This window comes from Topomyia yanbarensis, chromosome 2 (genome assembly GCF_030247195.1).
Source record: "Topomyia yanbarensis strain Yona2022 chromosome 2, ASM3024719v1, whole genome shotgun sequence".
NCBI classification, from domain to species: Eukaryota; Metazoa; Arthropoda; class Insecta; order Diptera; family Culicidae; genus Topomyia; species Topomyia yanbarensis.
In genome coordinates, this window is record NC_080671.1 from 134,975,446 (window position 1) to 134,995,453 (window position 20,008).

Below are 20,008 nucleotides of genomic sequence, written 5' to 3' on the forward strand. Positions count from 1 at the left end.
CCAGAAATGACTTCACGGCCCCCTAGGGGTCCGCTGACCCCAGGTTGAGAATCGCTGCCTTAAAACATCAGAATAATGAATTTTTTATCCATTATCTAAAAAAATATAAACACGTCCTCGTTCGACACTATCGTTCGCTCTTGACAGTGAATTTAGCCACGTGGGTTAGCATTTTTGACAGTTATCCTAGCAAAAGAATCGAGATCAAGGTAGTTCAATGCTTATTCTAAAGCACCATTTAGCTAAACCGATAGTTTTTCCAGCAGCTATTTTGTATGATTTGAATCGTGGTGATCTAATGAATCGACTGATATTCTTCTTTTCACAATTTTTCCTACGCATACTAGCAAGCGTCCAATTCTAGCATATGCTCAAAAAAGGTAACTTGAACTTTAATTTCCCTGCTAGATACCTGTCTAGAAATCGCCAAAGATGTCAGGCCATAAGGGCGAGGATTAGGTAAGATGTTACTTTTTTGAGTCGTGCGATCACCGAAGTCACATGAGGCGAGAAGAGTCACTCAAGTGACTTTCTATCAGGCCCGTAGCGTGCGGTTGGCCGGGGTGCCCCTCCCTCTCCTATGCTTTATGTAATAAGTGAGCATAAGTCATTAAAGAACAATATATAGGTGTGGCAGAATACACGGTTTGCTAGTGTTGGCTACCAAAAATATGTAAACAATCCAGAAGCACAACGGGTCGACGTCATAGCGTTCACCCCAATTCAATGGGAGCGGAACTAAAGGTATGACGAAAGCAAGTCGATTTATTATGTGATCACTCACACCACTTATGTAAGATTCATCTTACTAATACCAAAGTGCAATCTTCGCCATACCTGTATATACTACATTGATTAAAGAAGTCAGGATAAGTGTGCTATCCTGAATTATTGTTCGAAAATCGAACTAAAAACAAAAGCCAATGTAAACACCAAAGGGGCGCAAAACTGAGACTCTACCAAAGACACCAGAAGAGTACGCTGTAGCCCGTTCAGTCCCTTCAGATTTATTTCCAATAAATGTGCAAATTTAAAGTGGATAAAAGAAAAAATAACGATCGTGATTAAGTTACACGGCACGAAATATTCAACTGCGAAGACATCAAATTTAAAAATGTTGAGCCACTGTCCACTAGGGTTTTATAATTGTACTTCCGGAAGTGCTGAAAATTCTTTGTTTGATCTCAAATTTCTAGGACCAGTATCAGGTGGTTTGCTTCGGATTAGTATCAGCGCTGTCTCAATCTGATATATTTGGAAGCCTCTCAAAATAAAAAAAAATATATTTCGCATGGAGTTTCATCGCCGTATAGTTTTCGGAGCAGTAACTGATATCCCCACATGGGGATTGTCAGAGTCACACTCTTCCTCAGCCAAAAAAGCACAATGATTGGTCGTGGTGAGTGACGTAGATCTCTTTAGTATTTCTGCAAAGGATGACTTAGATCATTTTTAAGGGAACGCTTCAGATTCTCTGAGTGGTGTTTGTTCATGTTGACTCTCCCCACAATAGGCACACCTGGGACATAGGGTTCGTTGCGGTTGCGGTAATTACCGCAACCGCGCGGTATTTACCGCACCCGCACCGCAATGTCTGCGGTGCGGTGAGACACTTTTTCCCGCAGATGCGGTGCGGGAAAGAGTTCTTACCGCACAGTTTTACCGCAAACGCACCGCAAAAAAATGATAAGGTCTCACGTTTGCATTAAAAAGTGGATTAGAACTACAACTTTAACCATTTGAGAAGGACGCAACTATATTTATTTCCAGAACGTTCGAGTTTTACTTTTCACCCTACAATAGAGAAACATGAAAAAACTTTGACTTGGCATAATTTCCATTGATTGGATTTAATGAATGGAGAAGAAATCGAAATATTACTCCTAAGTAAAACTTCACAAACAAACCATTTCAAACATATAAAATGCAAGATCCAAATAGCGACAAAATTATTGGATCATTCAAAAATAATAAATCTGTACTCTTAAATCCAATTTAAATGTGCATCACTTCTCTTGATTCCTGCTGGAAATCGTGGAATTATGAATCGTTTTCGATATCAATTTGGCAACTGTAAATTTTGATTTATTTAAAGGAATTAGAGATGAACTAATTCAGCTGGGACTTTAACTACAACCCAAAAAATGAAATCTTCACCAAGCGAATTTGGAATAATTGGCAGTAAAGAAGATGAATGTATGAAAAACGTCCAATATAAGGAGGGGTCCAAATTAGGCTGATTATTCTATCATTCGTTCATCAACATCGTATTTCTATCTTCTATGATTCTAAATTCAATGTGATTTTTATACAGTGAATTTTATTGGATTCTTTCTCAAAAAGTATGCTACACACCAAATAATAATGAAATTTAAACGACATGTAAATCAATACGAATGTAAACATACAACTATTGAATCAAAAATTTGATTGAAAATTACGTTAAAATCAATTGGAGCATCAAACAGAATACAATTTTACACTTTCATTCGCGTAATATTACATTTCATTCATTTTACAGCAGTATTCGAGTAAAAATACATTGAAGTGCATTGGTTTTCCGTTTAAAGAAACTGTAATTTTCAATCCACGTGTAAAATTATAATAAAATTCGTTGAAGAAAGCACTACAAGTCGTGTGTATTTGTGGTGGAACTTAATTATACATTTATATTCATGCTCCAATTATGTGCATGAAAATTAACTTAAAATTACAAAATATTTTTTTCTGTGCACATAACTTTTTTTCGCGTACTTCCATTCAAATTTACGATAATTTTCTACAAAATTAAGTCCTAATATTTTTCAGTTATGAATATATTGTAGCTTTTTACATTTCTTATAAAAGAAATGTATAGAATTCGCTCAAACTTTCAAGATTTTTTTCGAGGCCCGGAGGGCCGAGTCTTATATACCAATCGACTCAGCTCGACGATTTGGGACAATGTCTGTGTGTGTATGTGTGTGTATGTATGTAACGGACAAATTCTCATTCGTGTTTCTCAGCAATGGCTGAACCGATCTTATCCAAACCAATTTTAAATGAAAGAACTAAAAAACAGTATGAATGCTATTAATTTGTTTTTGATTCTGATGTTTAGTTTCCAAGATATGAATGTTTGAATGCGTAAAAATGGTGTTTTTTGCAGTTTTTTTAAATTATCTGCCGAAATTGACAATGCAGATTAACAATTTATATGTTTTTAGACAGGTTTAACGAATACCTTTCGAACAAGCTATAGATGTTGAAATCAGACTATTATCAAGAGAGATATTAAACATTAAATGCGGACGAAAGATTTTTATCATTTCTTATTGCCAGAAATATGACCAAAAACATGTAATCTATTATTAACGACAAAACGGCTTATTTTAGGTCAATAGTATCTTCGGAGAATTTAATGGAGGTAATATGCCCTTTCTTTTGGTATTATGCTTTTGCTGATTAATCCCCCTATGAGTGAGATATTTTCACAAATTTTCTTGGAAGTGATTATATCGAAATGATGCCTTCAGCAAATTTGTAGCTCTTACTTTTGCGAATAACTTTACTGAAGGCTTTAAATACCTATTTTGAATACTTTAAAAGTTATTGCTTGTTGTTTGTGGATTACTCTTTGTCGCCTATTTATTGTTCAATATAGTAATAATCCATTGAAATAAGCTAAACATTATTTCGATAAAACGAATTTTGTATTTCATTTTTCTATCTACAACCGTTAGAAATAATCACCGAACACTTCCAAGTTGTCTGGAAGGAACTTGATAACTTATCAGTGCAAAAATGTTCATTTGTGCGAACCTTCTGACTGCAATTTTTCTAACTTATAACCATCGGATCGATCTGAAACATATCGGAAAATGAAAAGCGAAATAAATAACTCCAAGCAACGGCGTAACCAAGAGAAGGTTTTGGGGTTTAACACTATACAACCCCCCCACCACACCCAAAAAAAAATATTGGATTGAAGTTGAAAATTTATTGATGCAGACTGATTTAATTCAATATTACAATAACAATTATCTGATCTGTAGATTGATAACCTGTAGTTGTAAACATCATGAGGACTTTTGATAAATTGTCGGAATGGGGTCCTGATATGTAACTGATCTATTGGTCTTGATTTCACAGTTGCCTAATAGCATCAATATCAAATTCCTGCCTGAAAACATTCCAATAGAAAATTCCAGAGTTCGGTAATCAATCATAATCCTCAGATTTATTTTCAAATTGCGCTCTTTTTTGTAGAAATGTACTGTAATAAGGGTCTCTATTTAATAGGAAGCGAAGTTAAAATTGATTTAATGTCTATGAAACATAGAACTGCTCAACAAAAAAATGCATAACTTTCAACATTTGCAAAAAATGTTTTTGCCTTTCTCATTCACTCTAAAATTCGTCAATCTAATCCCGACCCGAGAGCCGAGTGTCATATGCCAATCGACTGAGTTCATCAAGATCTGAAAATGTCTGTGTGTGTATGTACGTGTGTGTATGTGTGTATGTAGAAAAAATGTGACCTCTGTTTCTCAGAGATGGTTGGACCGATTTGCACAAAGTTAGTCTCAAATGAAAGGTACAACCTTCCCATCGGCTTTTATTGAATTTTTTATTGATTGAACTTCCGGTTCCGGAGTTACGAGTTGAAGAGTGCAATCACACAGCAAATTCCCATATAAACTGAAATGAAAAATTTTCAAAATCAAATTTGTATTTTTAATGCCAAATGACTTTAAAATGCATGAAAATTGACTTCTTTGGACTTTGGTACATTTTTGTCTTTCTCATATAGAAAGGTTATGCAATCGCTCTAAAAATCGTCAATCATACCGGTCCGGAGGAAGTATGCAGTGAGGGGTTGCTACTTTAAAATTAAAACTAGTTTAAAATTTCTTAACAAGTTGAAAATTTTCGGCAAGACCTGGACCTCCCGGATCTTTCTCCATGATCCGCCGCTGGTTTCAAGCGAAGTTTCAGTATCACATAGTATCTCTAGATCGTGGCTGTCGATCCGTTGTATGTATGTGCAAATCGTACTGAACATGTAATATTCATTTCCACCATTGTATTGAACATAACCAGCCATGAAATCGTAGTCTGGACAAATGAGAAAAGCACAATTGCACCACTAGGTGGATTAAAACAGGTTTTTATTTTGGGAATGCGTCGAGTTGAGACGAAAACGTAATATGATTAATAGCGAGGATAACACTTTCCGAATGTAGAGAGAAATTTATGAGAAATGACGATTTCCATTAGACTCTAGCAAGTCCTGATCGATTTTGATGAGCATTTGATTTTTGTTGTATGACCAATTATATGTATAGGTCAAATGTTCAAAAACAGTAATTTAGGGTCAAGATAACATCATTTTGAAACCGCCAATTTCGGAGGTTTAGTATCTTCGATGAGTTTTACAAACGTTAAACAGCGCATCATTTGATAAAATAATTTTGACGGCATATCGTCCAAGAAGTATTTATGGTGAATTTTCTCAGGTTAATATTCATGACTACAATAAAGTCTCAACAAATTCGCTAAAGACACGAACTCTGTTACTATTTTCTGAAAAATTAATTCTGCATAATTTTAAAACTTCAAAAATTACGGTTTCGGAATTATGCCGTTTGGACAGTATGATCGATTTTCACCAAACCCTCACCAAACCGAATTTCTGGCTACGCCGCTGACTTCAAGTAAGTAGAAACAAAGTCGTTCTACACTCGTTCAAAACAAACTTCTTCGAATGCTGAGTATCTGTTATAACACATTGAAACCCCAATTTTATCAGCCAAATATGAACATATGTTTGATGGGCTCTAGCAGACGAACAAGACTGAATTCGAGTAAATCCTTTCTTGAGCATGTTTTCCTTATCATGAAGATATGCGAAATATTCGAAAATAAAAAGTTCATCATAATCCTTGGCAACTCTAAGGTATGGAAGGCTGATTGGTCCGAATACGACGCACGTAAATTGCGTCGTCTCAATCAACAAAAAGCGGCGGAGAAAGCAAGAATAAAGAAGAAACGGAATAAACAGAGGCCCGCTAATGCACTTGACACCACCCGTAACAGTAATAATAATACTAAGCGTCGCAAGAATCACGGTTACAAACACCACACAATTTTCGACAAAAATAACGGATGTAATTACAACCACAGCAGATTTGCGTGCCACGATAACAAACGCCGCGACATCGACAATCTTCCGTTGGATAGAGAGCTACTGGCTGAGGCAAAGAAACGTTTTTCGAGGCCACCTTCAACTTCGTTCAGACCTACCATTGCATTCCAGAGAGGCGATGTTTTAAACCCGTGCCCTACCGATCAACCTAGCACCTCACATCGAACAGCTGCTGCCACACCTATGTACCCCTCCGGAATTGGCGCCTGTCAGTGTTTTTGCCGCTATCGACGCGCTCATTAGAGCAAGATAATAATGAATTGACAAATCATATTGCGATTCAAGATTTAGAAGAGGTAGAGCTAGGTCTAATTAATTCCCATAAAACTAATACTTCTCCAAGAGAATCTCAGTCAAGAACAGAAATCTTGGTCTATTGCCAAAACTTTAACCGCATGAAAAGTGCAGCTAAGATGAATGTGATTCAAAACAAAATATTAGGTTGTCATTATTCCGTAATTTTAGCAACTGAGACTAGTTGGGACGAAACAGTGAGAAGTGAAGAAGTTTTCGGGAGCAATTACAATGTATTTAGGGATGACCGTGATTGTCATGTATCTGGTAAGAAGTCAGGAGGGGGCGCTTTGATTGCGATTTCAGCAAAACTAAATGCAGAAGTTATCAAAACTATAAAATCAAAAGAATTCGAGCATGTGTGGGTGAAAGTACATGTTAAAGACGAAACTCACGTTTTCGCTTCGGTGTATTTTCCTCCAAATTTTGCTCGAAAAACGACTTACGAAAAGTTTTATCATGCTGCTGAATGCATTATTAATAGTCTTTCCCCGCACGTAAAAGTTCACATATATGGCGATTTCAATCAACGCGGTATTGATTTCATACCAGATGCTGATAATGAGAGCATCCTACTTCCTGTTGTAGGGGAAAATGAAACTTTGCAGTTCATTTGCGATAAATCTGCCAGTTTAGGACTTAATCAAATAAATCACATAAGAAATCAGCGACATTGCTATTTAGATTTATTAATGACGAATATAGACGAAGACTTCTGTGTAACGGAATCACTTACTCCCTTATGGAAGAATGAAGCTTATCATACAGCCATTGAGTTTTCTATATTCTTGCATGTTAACGACAGACCTGGTGATAGTGAATTTGAGGAGGTATTTGATTACGAGTCTGCTAACTATGAAAGCTTGAGGCAAAAAATTAATGCAATAAACTGGCAAATGATTTTAAGAAATGAAGAAAATGTTGAAGCTGCCGTAGACATCTTCTACAAAATATTATTTGAAGTCATTCACGAAGATATACCATTGAAAAGAAGAAGGCGTCACTATAACTCAAAACATCCCATCTGGTTTAATAGAGAAATCAAAAATTTAAAAAATCGTAAGCAGAAAGCACACAAAATCTACAAAAAATACAACAGCGAAGATAACTTAACAAACTATTTAAATCTATGCGATCAATTGAACCTTGCCATTGATATCGCGTTTGAAGAGTACAATGCAAGAACAGAACGCAATATAAAAACTTGCCCAAAAAACTTCTTTAATTACGTAAAAACTAAAATAAAATCGGATTATTTCCCAACAGAAATGCATCTTGATGGAAAGGTAGGCGATAACTCAGAGGAAATCTGCAATCTTTTTGCAACATTCTTCCAGGAAGTTTACACTACATTTTCAGAGAAGGATCGAGAGCGTGAATACTTTTCATTCCTCCCAGAACTTTCAAGAGATATTAACATTAAACAGATAAAAGTACATACAATCATGGATGCCTTAAAAAACTTGGATAGCTCTAAAAGCCCTGGACCTGATGGCGTTCCACCGGTGTTTTTAAAAACTTTGTCAATAGAACTAACCGCTCCTTTATTTTGGCTTTTTAACATGTCTCTAGAATCAGGTTGTTTTCCTAAAACATGGAAAAGCTCTTTCCTAGTTCCAATTTTTAAAAATGGTAAAAAATCCGATGTGCGTAACTATCGTGGAATAGCTATCATCTCGTGCATTCCCAAGATTTTCGAGGCGATTGTTAATGAAAATTTATTCCACCAAATCAAGAACAGAATTACCCATGTGCAACATGGTTTTTTCAAAGGGCGTTCTACAAGTACAAATCTACTCGAATTCATTAACTACACATTAACAGCAATGGATAACGGAAACTACGTTGAAGCTCTTTATACAGATTTTAGCAAAGCATTTGATCGCATCGACATACCCATGCTACTTTTTAAATTAGAAAAAATGGGGTTTGAGCCAGGACTTCTTACATGGGTACAATCATATCTTACAAATCGTGAACAAGCTGTTAGATTTAAAGGGATAAAATCAATCCCAATTCAAGTTACATCAGGAGTCCCTCAAGGGTCTCATTTGGGCCCGCTATTCTTTATTTTATTTGTTAACGACATTTCCTTCATTCTAAAAAATGTAAAAGTTCTTATATATGCTGATGATATGAAACTATTTCTAGAAATAAGAAATGGTGAAGACTTTCAGACATTTCAAAACGAAGTAAATATATTTTATACATGGTGTAATAAAAGCCTGCTGAAACTGAATGTAAAAAAATGTAATTCCATAACATTGAGTAGAAAGAATAATATACAGAACAATAGAATCTTATTGGGAAATCAACAAGTAGAAAAGTGTGACAGAATAAGAGACCTAGGAGTTATTATAGATTCCAAAATAACATTCATAGATCATTATAACACAATAATTAACAAAGCAAACAGCACACTAGGTTTTATTAAACGCTTCAGCTATAATTTCCAAGATCCCTACACAATAAAAACATTATATGTAGCCTATGTGCGTTCAACACTAGAATATTGTAGTATAGTTTGGTCGCCTTTTTCAGCAACGCATGCAAACCGGATAGAATCAGTACAAAAGCAGTTTTTGATGTTCGCTCTTCGTAAACTAGGTTGGACTGGACTACATTTGCCATCTTATGAAGCACGGTGCATGCTAATTGACATACAAACCTTGAAAGATCGTCGTGAATTTTCTATGGTATCATTTGTAAACGACATTGTATCACATCGTATTGATTCAATCGAACTTTTATCGAAACTAAATTTTTATGCTCCTTCTCGACAACTACGTAACCGCAGCATCTTTTGTACAATTCGCCATCGCACTAATTATGCCAAGTTTGGCCCGTTAAACCAAATGATGAATATTTACAACAAACATTGCGAAAGCATTGACTTCACTATGTCGAAAACAAAACTTAAGCAGCAGTTTAAAGTAAACCAAAATTTTAACTAGTGTTAAGTTAGTTTAATAATTATTGTAAGAAACCGGTCTACATCTGATTGACGACTTGAAATAAATAAATCAGAAATAGTTATCAGACTACATCAAGGGACGAGAAGAATATTTTAACAGCTTCAGTTTATTATAAAGAAAAAAATTGCCCGATTTAGTCAATGTCCCCATTTTGTCAGCCTAAAATACACCATGAAACTGATAAAAGTGGGTCTTTATTGTATGTATTATTCGCTGTGTTTCACATTAATAGGTACATTTCATTTTTGGGGATTTTTTTATTGCATCGAACTACAACAATTTTTAGATAGCTTTCAAGGGGTTATTTTATAGACTTCTTCCAAAATTTGGCGAACCTATTCCAATTCGTATACCAATTAATTGGTATTCTTAAGGATTTATATGTTGCAGATAGAGAAAATACTGAAATTTTCAGCTTTTTTCCTACACAATATTACGAAAGCTTATTAAACAATTTTTCCTAAAAAGTTTGTGAAAATTATAAACTATTTGAATTTTTTTAATAGTTTAATTTTTTATTTAACCATGATTTTTTAATAAATAGTGACCATCGCTTCACAATGTAGTCTATTTTTCATGGCTTGCGGTGAGCACGATCTCTCGAATTGCTGAACTGGAAATTATGGAATAGAAATTAATTTTTAATATTCCTTACAGACCCGCTGGTGCCCTAAGACGATTTCGCTAGATTTGTGCACCCAGTGCATTAACGCAAGTGACGGAAGGTTATCGAAAAGTTTCGTGAAAATGAAAATTCCAGTAATGATGATGATTTTCCCAAACGGTTCGTTTTCGTGAGGTTTTTATTTGTTCTTTGGCATTAGGATTAGCGATAATAATTCAAATCAAGGATACTACTGGGAAGTCACCTTTAGAAAAAGTCGATGTCGAAGTAAAATTTGAAACTATGCACGCATGCACTTCAGAGATAGCGTGATATCAGGAGCTGCGATTTCATTTCAACGCTTTTTTGTGAAAAGGGCGATATTACAAATGTAAACATAAGGCTTTTTTCATACATGCGAATGAGGGCTTTAAAACGCAACAAATAACCTAAAAAATTTGGTTTTTGCGATATTGCTTTTTTAAACTACAGCAAAAAATACAACGGGCGAAACTGTATTTTTGTTTGTTTATTTAAAGTTTCGCCCTCCACGCTCCATGCAAACAAACAGGGCGATACTTTTTTTGCTAGCAGTTTAGAGGCGAAACTGTTATTTTCGTATTTTTTAGGATTATCAAGCTGATACCAGCTGTAAATAGTAACAATGATCTCTATTGAAAAAACACGGACGAATTCGGTGGTGTAGAACGGTAGTTATTGTAAAAAACGTAAGGGCGATACTTCAATGCTGATAGGTGGGACCGAACAAGTAAACAATCGCCAAAGGGGCGATACTATCATTTCGTCAATTTCAATAGCAAAAACAAATTTTAATTTAATAATTTCAAATACTTTATGAAGTTTTGGGTTTCGATCACTGAATCATGCAATCTAGGATGTAAAAAAACACAATAGTTCTTAAATAGGAAATAAAACCAAGTCTGGAAATATTCACTGTTGATTTTCTTTGAATGGTATCACTGCTAGTATCGCCCTTTTCAAGAAAAAGCGTTGGAAATATTCACTGTTGATTTTCTTTGAATGGTATCACTGCTAGTATCGCCCTTTTCAAGAAAAAGCGTTGATTTCTTAGTTCTCAGTCGCGTTGGAAATTTGAGTAAAGTATAAACTTCAAATCGATTAAAAAAAAATCGATTTTTTTGGCTCAGTACAATATATAACCCCTTTAGGAAAATTCAGTTTTCCCACCACAATTTAGATATTTTATTAACAGAGCATTAACAATAATTCGTTGGTATGTCTATTTTATGGGCCATTTTTTCGCTTTCCCATTGATTTGGTTTGAGATTTCTAGCACTGATGTTGTCCTATGCTGATTTGAGCGATTCTCTGAGTCTTGCCACCATCCCATGTAGTATGTGTTACCAAAAACATCGCGAAGCATCAAGTTCTAAATGTTCTCAAACGATATAATATCCGAAGAGAGTGATAAGGGTTATAAGAAATGTCTCATCACACTGTTAGGTGGATTAAAAGCGTTTTTGAGTTAAAGTTATTCGAAGTTAGTGTTTTATAGTGTAGGGTATTGCATTTTTTTGTAATTCTCAAAGCCCCCCTTCATATTGAGACAAGTGTGAAAGTTAGCTCAGATGCCAAATACCACATAGTTTGACTCCCGCCCACTTCAATTGAAGTTTTTGGCTCTTTGGGAAAATATAAGAGGAAAATACATTAAATGCTAGATCTTTCAAACTGGGCTTTAGAAAATTACAGTTCATACATTTTTAAAGGGAGCAATTTTAGTATTTGAATGATAACACATCCGTTTTTTTGAAAAATACGGAAGTTTTGGGATATTTTGTCCATATAACCCCCTATTTTTAATACAAATCATACATTTTTTGCAGTTTTTCTAATGCTCAGCAATTCTGTACCGGTTGAGACCGGACTCCTGATTGGACGTAATGTATAGTGCATTTTTTTTCGTCAAATATGGTGTCGTTATTATTGATGAAATACAATATGTTTTTATTTCACTGTATTGGAATATGTGAGCTAGTATATGGAAGTACTGGTATTTCGACTTTAAATTTTTTGAGTGCAATTCCTTTAAGAATGAAACGTGGTTTTTACTACGTAAATGCGGAAATTATCCATTTCATTTTCATATGTCAAAAACATTGAAAATATGAAAATTTAAAGAAAAAAATATGCAACTTCATTTCTTATTACATCTTTATTCCATTTGTTCAATTTACTGAAGGGTTGCTAAAATAAAAGTTTTCCTTTTACTCCAGTGGAACGTTTTTGAATGTATAATGTTTGCCTTAAAATGTACATAATTTTATTAAAAGAAAATGCAAAAGTTGAATTTTTTTATAAACATTACATTCTGAGGATTCTCTTAAAGTTAATTTTAACTCTGTAGTGTGAACATGGTTATTATATATGATTATACAAATGAAACAATTTTTCAATACTATTTTTATAAATACAAAAATTTTACCGCATTACCGCGCGGTGCGGTGCGGTAAATGAAGTGCGGTTGCGGTAAGCGGTGCGGTTTTATTATTTTGTTGCGGTTGCGGTACGGACAATCCATTTACAGCCCACATCCGCACCGCGACGAACCCTACTGGGACATGACCATAGATGTTTTCTTTTCCATTTTTCATTCTTGGTTTCCAACTCTGCTCACATACCCGCACATTCTGGATCACATATTCCTCACATGCTTTCTCATTCTGGCCGTTTGACGTTTCAGAGCCAATTTGACACTCGTTTTTACATTTCTTATAAAAGAAATGTATAGAATTCGCTCAAACTTTCAAGATTTTTTCCGAGGCCCGGAGGGCCGAGTCTTATATACCAATCGACTCAGCTCGACGATTTGGGACAATGTCTGTGTGTGTGTGTGTGTCTGTGTGTGTGTGTATGTAACGGACAAATTCTCATTCGTGTTTCTCAGCAATGGCTGAACCGATCTTATCCAAACCAATTTTAAATGAAAGAACTATAAAACAGTATGAACGCTATTAATTTGTTTTTGATTCTGATGTTTAGTTTTCAAGATATGAATGTTTGAATGCGTAAAAATGGCGTTTTTTGCAGTTTTTTTAAATTATCTGCCGAAATTGACAACATAGATTAACAATTTATATATTTTTAGATAGCTTCAACGAATACCTTTCGAACAAGCTATAGATTGTTGAAATCGGACTATTATCAAAAGAGATATTTAACATTAAATGCGGACGAAAGATTTTTATCATTTCCCATAGCCAGAAATATGACCAAAAACATGTAATCTATTATTAACGCCAAAACGGCTTATTTTAGGTCAATAGTATCTTCGGAGAATATAATGGAGACAATATGCCCTTTCTTTTGGTATTGCGCTTTTGCTGATTAATCCCCCTATGAGTGAGATATTTTCATAAATTTTCTTGGAAGTGATTATATCAAAATGATGTCTTCAGCAAATTTGTAGCTCTTACTTTTGCGAATAACTTTACTGAAGACTTCAAAGATCTATTTTGAATACTTTAAAAGTTATGGCTTGTTGTTTGTGGATTACTCTTTGTCGCCTATTTATTGTTCAATATAGTAATAATCCATTGCAATAAGCCAAACATTATTTCGATAAAACGAATTTTGTATTTCATTTTACTATCTACAACCGCTAGAAATAATCACCGAACACTTCCAAGTTGTCTGGAAGGAACTTGATAACTTATCAGTACAAAAATGTTCATTTGTGCGAACCTTCTGACTGCAATTTTTCTAACTCATGACCATCGGATCGATCTGAAACATATCGGAAAATGAAAAGCGAAATAAATAACTTCAAGCAACGGCGTTGCCAAGAGAAGGTTTTGGGGTTTAACACCATACAACGCCCCCCCCCCCCCCGACACCACACCCACAAAAAATTGGATTGAAGTTGAAAATTTATTGATGCAGACTGATTTAATTCAATAGTACAATAACAATTATCTGATCCGTGCATTGATATCCTGTTGTTGTAAACATAATGAGGACTTTTGACAAATTGTCGGAATGGGGTCCTGATATGTAACTGATCTATTGGTCTTGATTTCACAGTTGTCTAATTGCATCAATATCAAAATCCTGCCTGAAAACATTCCAATAGAAAATTCCAGAGTTCTGTAATCAATCATAATCCTCAGATTTATTTTCAAATTGAGCTCGTTTTTGTAGAGATGTACTGTAATAAGGGTCTTTATTTAATTGGAAGCGAAGTTAAAATTGATTTAATGTCTATGAAACATAGAACTGCGCACCAAAAAAATGCATAACTTTCAACATTTGCTAAAAATGTTTTTGCCTTTCTCATTCACCCTAAAATTCGTCAATCTAATCCCGACCGGGAGGGCCGAGTGTCATATGCCAATCGACTCAGTTCGTCGAGATCGGAAAATGTCTGTGTGTGTATGTATGTGGGTGTATGTGGAAAAAAAAATGTGACCTCTATTAATCAGAGATGGCTGGATCGATTTGCACAAAGTTAGTCTCAAATGAAAGGTACAACCTTCCCATCGGCTGCCATTGATTTTTTTTATTGATTGGACTTCCGGTTCCGGAGTTACGAGTTGAAGAGTGCAATCACACAGCAAATTCCCATATAAACTGAAATGAAAAATTTTCAAAATCAAATTTGTATTTTTGATGCCAAATGACTTTATAATGCATGAAACATCGAGATTTGATGTAAACTCGAAAAAAATAATGTTTGACAAAAATTGATTTTTTTGGACTTTGGTACATTTTTGCCTTTCTCATATAGAAAGGTTATGCAATCACTCTAAAAATCGTCAATCATACCGGCCCGGAGGGAGTATGCAGTGAGTGGTTGCTACTTTAAAATTAAAACTAGTTTAAAATTTCTTAACAAGTTGAAAATTTTCGGCAGGACCCGTACTTCCCGGATCTTACTATGTGATACTGAAACATCGCTTGAAACCAGCGGCGGTCAAACGATGTTTCAGTATCACATAGTATCTCAAGATCGTGGCTGTCGATCCATTGTACTTATGTGCAAATCGTACTGAACATGTAATATTCATTTCCACCATTGTATTGAACATAACCCGCCATGGAATCGTAGTCTGAACAAATGAGAAAAGCACAATTGCACCACTAGGTGGATTAAAACAGGTTTTTATTTTGGGAATGCGTCGAGTTGAGACGAAAACGTAATATGATTAATATCGAGGATAACACTTTCCGAATGTAGAGAGAAATTTATGAGAAATGACGATTTCCATTCGACTCTAGCAGGTCCTGATCGATTTGATGAGAATTTGATTTTTGTTGTATGACCAATTATATGTATAGATCAAATGTTCAAAAACAGTAATTTAAGGTCAAGATAACATCATTTTGAAACCGCCAATTTCGGAAGTTTAGTATCTTCGATGAGTTTTACAAACGTTAAACAGCGCATCATTTGATAAAATAATTTTGACGGTATATCGTCCAAGAAGTATTTATAGTGAATTTTCTCAGGTTAATATTCATGACTACAATAAAGTCTCAACAAATTCGCTAAAACACGAACTCTGTTACTATTTTCTGAAAAATTAATTCTGCATAATTTTAAAACTTCAAAAATTGCGGTTTCGGAATTATGCCGTTTGGACAGTAAGATCGATTTTCACCAAACCCCCACCAATTGTAAAATTAGTATTGTAAAAAAACGCAAGGGCGATACTTCAATGCTGATAGGTGGGACCGAAAAAGTAAACAATCGTCAAAGGGGCGATACTATCATTTTGTCAATTTCAATGGCAAACACAAATTTTAATTTAATTATTTCAAATACCTCATGAAGTTTTGGGTTTCGATCACTGAATCATGCAATCTAGGATGTAAAAAACACAATAGTTCTTAAATAGGAAATAAAACCAAGTCTGGAAATATTCACTGTTGATTTTCTTTGAATGGTGTCACTGCTAGTATCGCTTTTTTCCAGAAAAAGCGTTGATTTTTAGGTCTCAGTCGCGTTGGAAATTTGAGTAAAGTATAAACTTTATTTCGATTCAAAAAAAAAAATCGATTTTTTGGCTCAGTACAATATACATAACCCCTTTAGGAAAATTCAGTTTTCCCACCACAATGCATTGATTGAGGAATTTAGATATTTTATTAACAGAGCATTAGCAATAATTTGTTTGTATGTCTATTTTATGGGCCATTTTTTCGCTTTTCCATTGATTTGGTTTGAGATTTCTAGCACTGATGTTGTCCTATGCTGATGTGAGTGATTCTCTGAGTCCTGACACTATCCCATGTAGTGTGTGTTATCAAAAACATCGCGAAGCCTCAAGTTCTAAATGTTCTCAAACGATATAATATCCGAAGAGAGTGATAAGAGTTATAAGAAATGTCTCATCATACTGTTAGGTGGATTGAAAGCGTTTTTTTCTATCCGCATGTCCCGTCCCAGATGCACACTTTTCAACATTCGCAATATAATTCCGGAAACTCCGAAGAAATGGCCACGTTCCGCAATTGGAGTCACACCTGTTTTTCATATATTGCTGAGTCGATTCTCTTCTATTAAATGAATGGTAGAGTATTCATATTGATTGCTACCGAATTGTATTTTTAACGAATTATTGGTTCTGGAGTTGAATAAAAGAATCCAATCATACGTAAATTTCCCATATATTTTGCTTTTCTCATATAGAAAGTTTATGCAATCACTCTGAAAATCGACTCTTTAACAGAGGGTGGGATGGTCGAAACTCTTATACCATTAGAGCTGAGCAAATGTGTGTGCGTATGTGTGTATGTTTGTGTGTATGTGACCAACCATCGCGCATCGGTTACTCGAAGATGACCGAACCGATTTTCTCAAACTTAGTCTCAAATGATCTGACATCCGGTTCCGGAGTCAATGGTTGATAAGTGCAGTCATAAACAAATCATCATATAAACTGGTACCATCATAATATGCAGAAGATTAATTAGAAACTTATTAGAATGAATGTTAAATTACTTAGATTTATAGGCACGCAGCCGCTTTGATCACATTCTTTACCGATTTCCTCCATTTTTCAAATTTACAATTATTGATGCAATGCTTCAATTGGCTACCATTAAATTTCATCCTGATCTAACTTTAGGTTCCGTAGATATAGGTTGATTAGTGCGGTCACATAGGAATTTCCCATATGCCTGGTCCATCACAATACTTTCGTTTTGCCTCTCATATAGAAATGTTTTGACGTTATTCTGAAAATCGTCAACCTAATCTAATCCAATTTTTATTACTTAAATATTTGAATTTTAATAGGGCTATGCGGCGGAGTGTTAACCCCCCCCCCCCCCCCCGTGATATAGTTCATAGAACAAGTTATCGCGAATCAGTCACTTTTTTATGATTCAGGTGTTTGCGTTTCGACTTCGTCTCTTCAGAACCACGGCACTTGACCAATAGGGCATCGCAAAAAAATTTTTTTTTTAATTCTCGAAGCCCCCCCCCCCCTCTCATATTGTGACAAATGTCAAAGTAAGCTCAGATGCCAAATTTCACATCATTTGGACAATCATTTGGAAAATATGGAGGAAAAATACATTAAACGCGATAACTTTTGAAGTAGCAATCAATTTATACCTCTTTTGAAAAGAAATAATCGAAATATTTGAATGAAGATATTTTTATTTCCAGAAAAATACGGAAAAGTGGGGTACTGGATCATTTTGGCCCCAAAATCCCATATTTTTCAAGATTTTTCTGCTTCGTGATGCAAATCATACATATTTTATAGTTTTTCTAATGTAAAAGAATCTCAGAAATCGATCGGAGCCTTTTTGATTTTTGTCCAAATACGAGAAGTTGGAGTTAAATGGCCTTTTGTCATTCATATTAAACTTCATCATTTTCTCGTGCATATATCTCTATTATTCTTCACTCAATTTTCACAAACTATACCTTGTTGAACGTGGAAAATCCTTAGGATTATAACAAAAATAGATTCGTTCCCGGTAAAATTTAGGAACATCAAATTATCTGACATATAATGAAAAAAATGAGATTTGTAGAGTAAATATCAAAAAGTTTGATGTTTCTGAGTTTTAACTCTAACGTTTTTATTTTTGTTTTATTCCTCAGAATTTTACACGTTCAACAAGTTACATTTTATGAAAATTGATTGAAGAATAATAGAGATATATGTATGAGAAAATGATAAAATTTAATATGAATAACAAAAAGCCCTATAACCCCAACTTCTCGTATTCGGACTAAGGTCAAAAGGGTTCCTTTCGATTTCTGAGATTTTTTCACATTAGAAAAACTACAAAATATGTATGATTTGCGTCACGGAGCAGAAAAATCTTGAAAAATATGGGATTTTGGGGCCAAAATGACCCAGTACCCCACTTTCCCGTATTTTCCTAGGAACAAAAATATCTCCATTCAAATATTTAGATTATGTCCTTTCAAAAGAGGTATAAATTGTATTCACGATATCGTGAACAGGAATTACGAAAATCGTGACCACAAATCACACCACTCGTGAACACAAATCACATAACTCGTGACAAAAATATCTAAAATCGTGACTAAGATCATGAAATCAATCTATTCATGACTAAAATATCACGATAACATAAACTCATATTTTAGTATATCACGATAACATGAATATAAATTACGAACTAAGATCTAAGATCCTGAAATCATGAACTTTAATTCACTAGTCGGACAGAAAAATCCGATAGTAAACTTATGAATAAAATAGCACGCTAACGTGATAAGAAATCACAAGAATCGCGAATAAGCTCTTGAAATCATGAACAACGCTTGACTGTTGGCTGTGTATTCCCAAATCATGAACAAGAATCACAACAAAAACTATACATGTACAGGGAACAACAACAGTAACCCAACCAAACATTCTAATGTAACGCCATGTATATATTCGGGTGAACTAGTTTTATGAAATCACAAATAGCTTCATGAATACGAGGTTTATTATTCATAATTTCAGGAACTTGGTCACGGTTTTCGTATATCGTTCAGTTCACGAAATCGTGACCTTTTGTTCATGAACGATTTTTTTCCGTGTAATAAACAACTAACAAAAATATCATTTAGTTATATATCATAAAGATAATACGAATAGGGAACAGCTGAATAGAGTAGGGAACAGAAGGTGAAAATGATTCCGGCCACACAGATATATCTCGCTATTGTTCATATTTCAGAAAATAAAATTGTCTTGACCTTTCAGAATATATAAACAAACGAAGCGTTAATGTGTATTAGAGTGGTTCAAGTAACGTTCCTACGTTTTTTATGCGATAACGCCTCAATCGGATTTTGAAAATACAACGTGCCATTTGAGCTAATCTATTCTAATATTGAAACCCTCCGGAATTTGCGCCAACTAAAGTAGCAGCCGGTGATCCCGCAAAACGATACCACTAGATTTTCAGAGCAGCGTGCACTCAGTGCACTAGCGCGAGTGATGGAAGGTTAAAACTCCAAACGGTACACGCGCACAAGTCTATAAAAAATTTAGCGATTTTCACAGTTTCAGTGAATGAATAATGTTTTCTTTCGATAATTACAAGTTTTATTTGTTTTCTTATAAGTTAGTTTAAGTGATTGTTGTTTTTTTACATTTTTTACATTTACATAGATATTATGATGGTTTACATGGGCATTCACTATGAGACCGCACTTTCCAACTCATACCTCCGGAAATGAAAAAGGTTCCGTTACACCGTTCGTTTGAACGGTTATTCGTATGTGTGAATAAGTTCAGTCATATCTGAGAAAATTATGTGAGTTCAAGTGACACATACATTCTTACATAAATGGAATATAACACCCACCGGTTCTCGGCTAGAAAGTCGTGTTTCAGTTTGAATGCATAGCCTTGAATTATATGTGAAAGGCAATTTTGTGAGTAACGATACAATGTGAGACACCGCATAAGGGATGCATCTTTC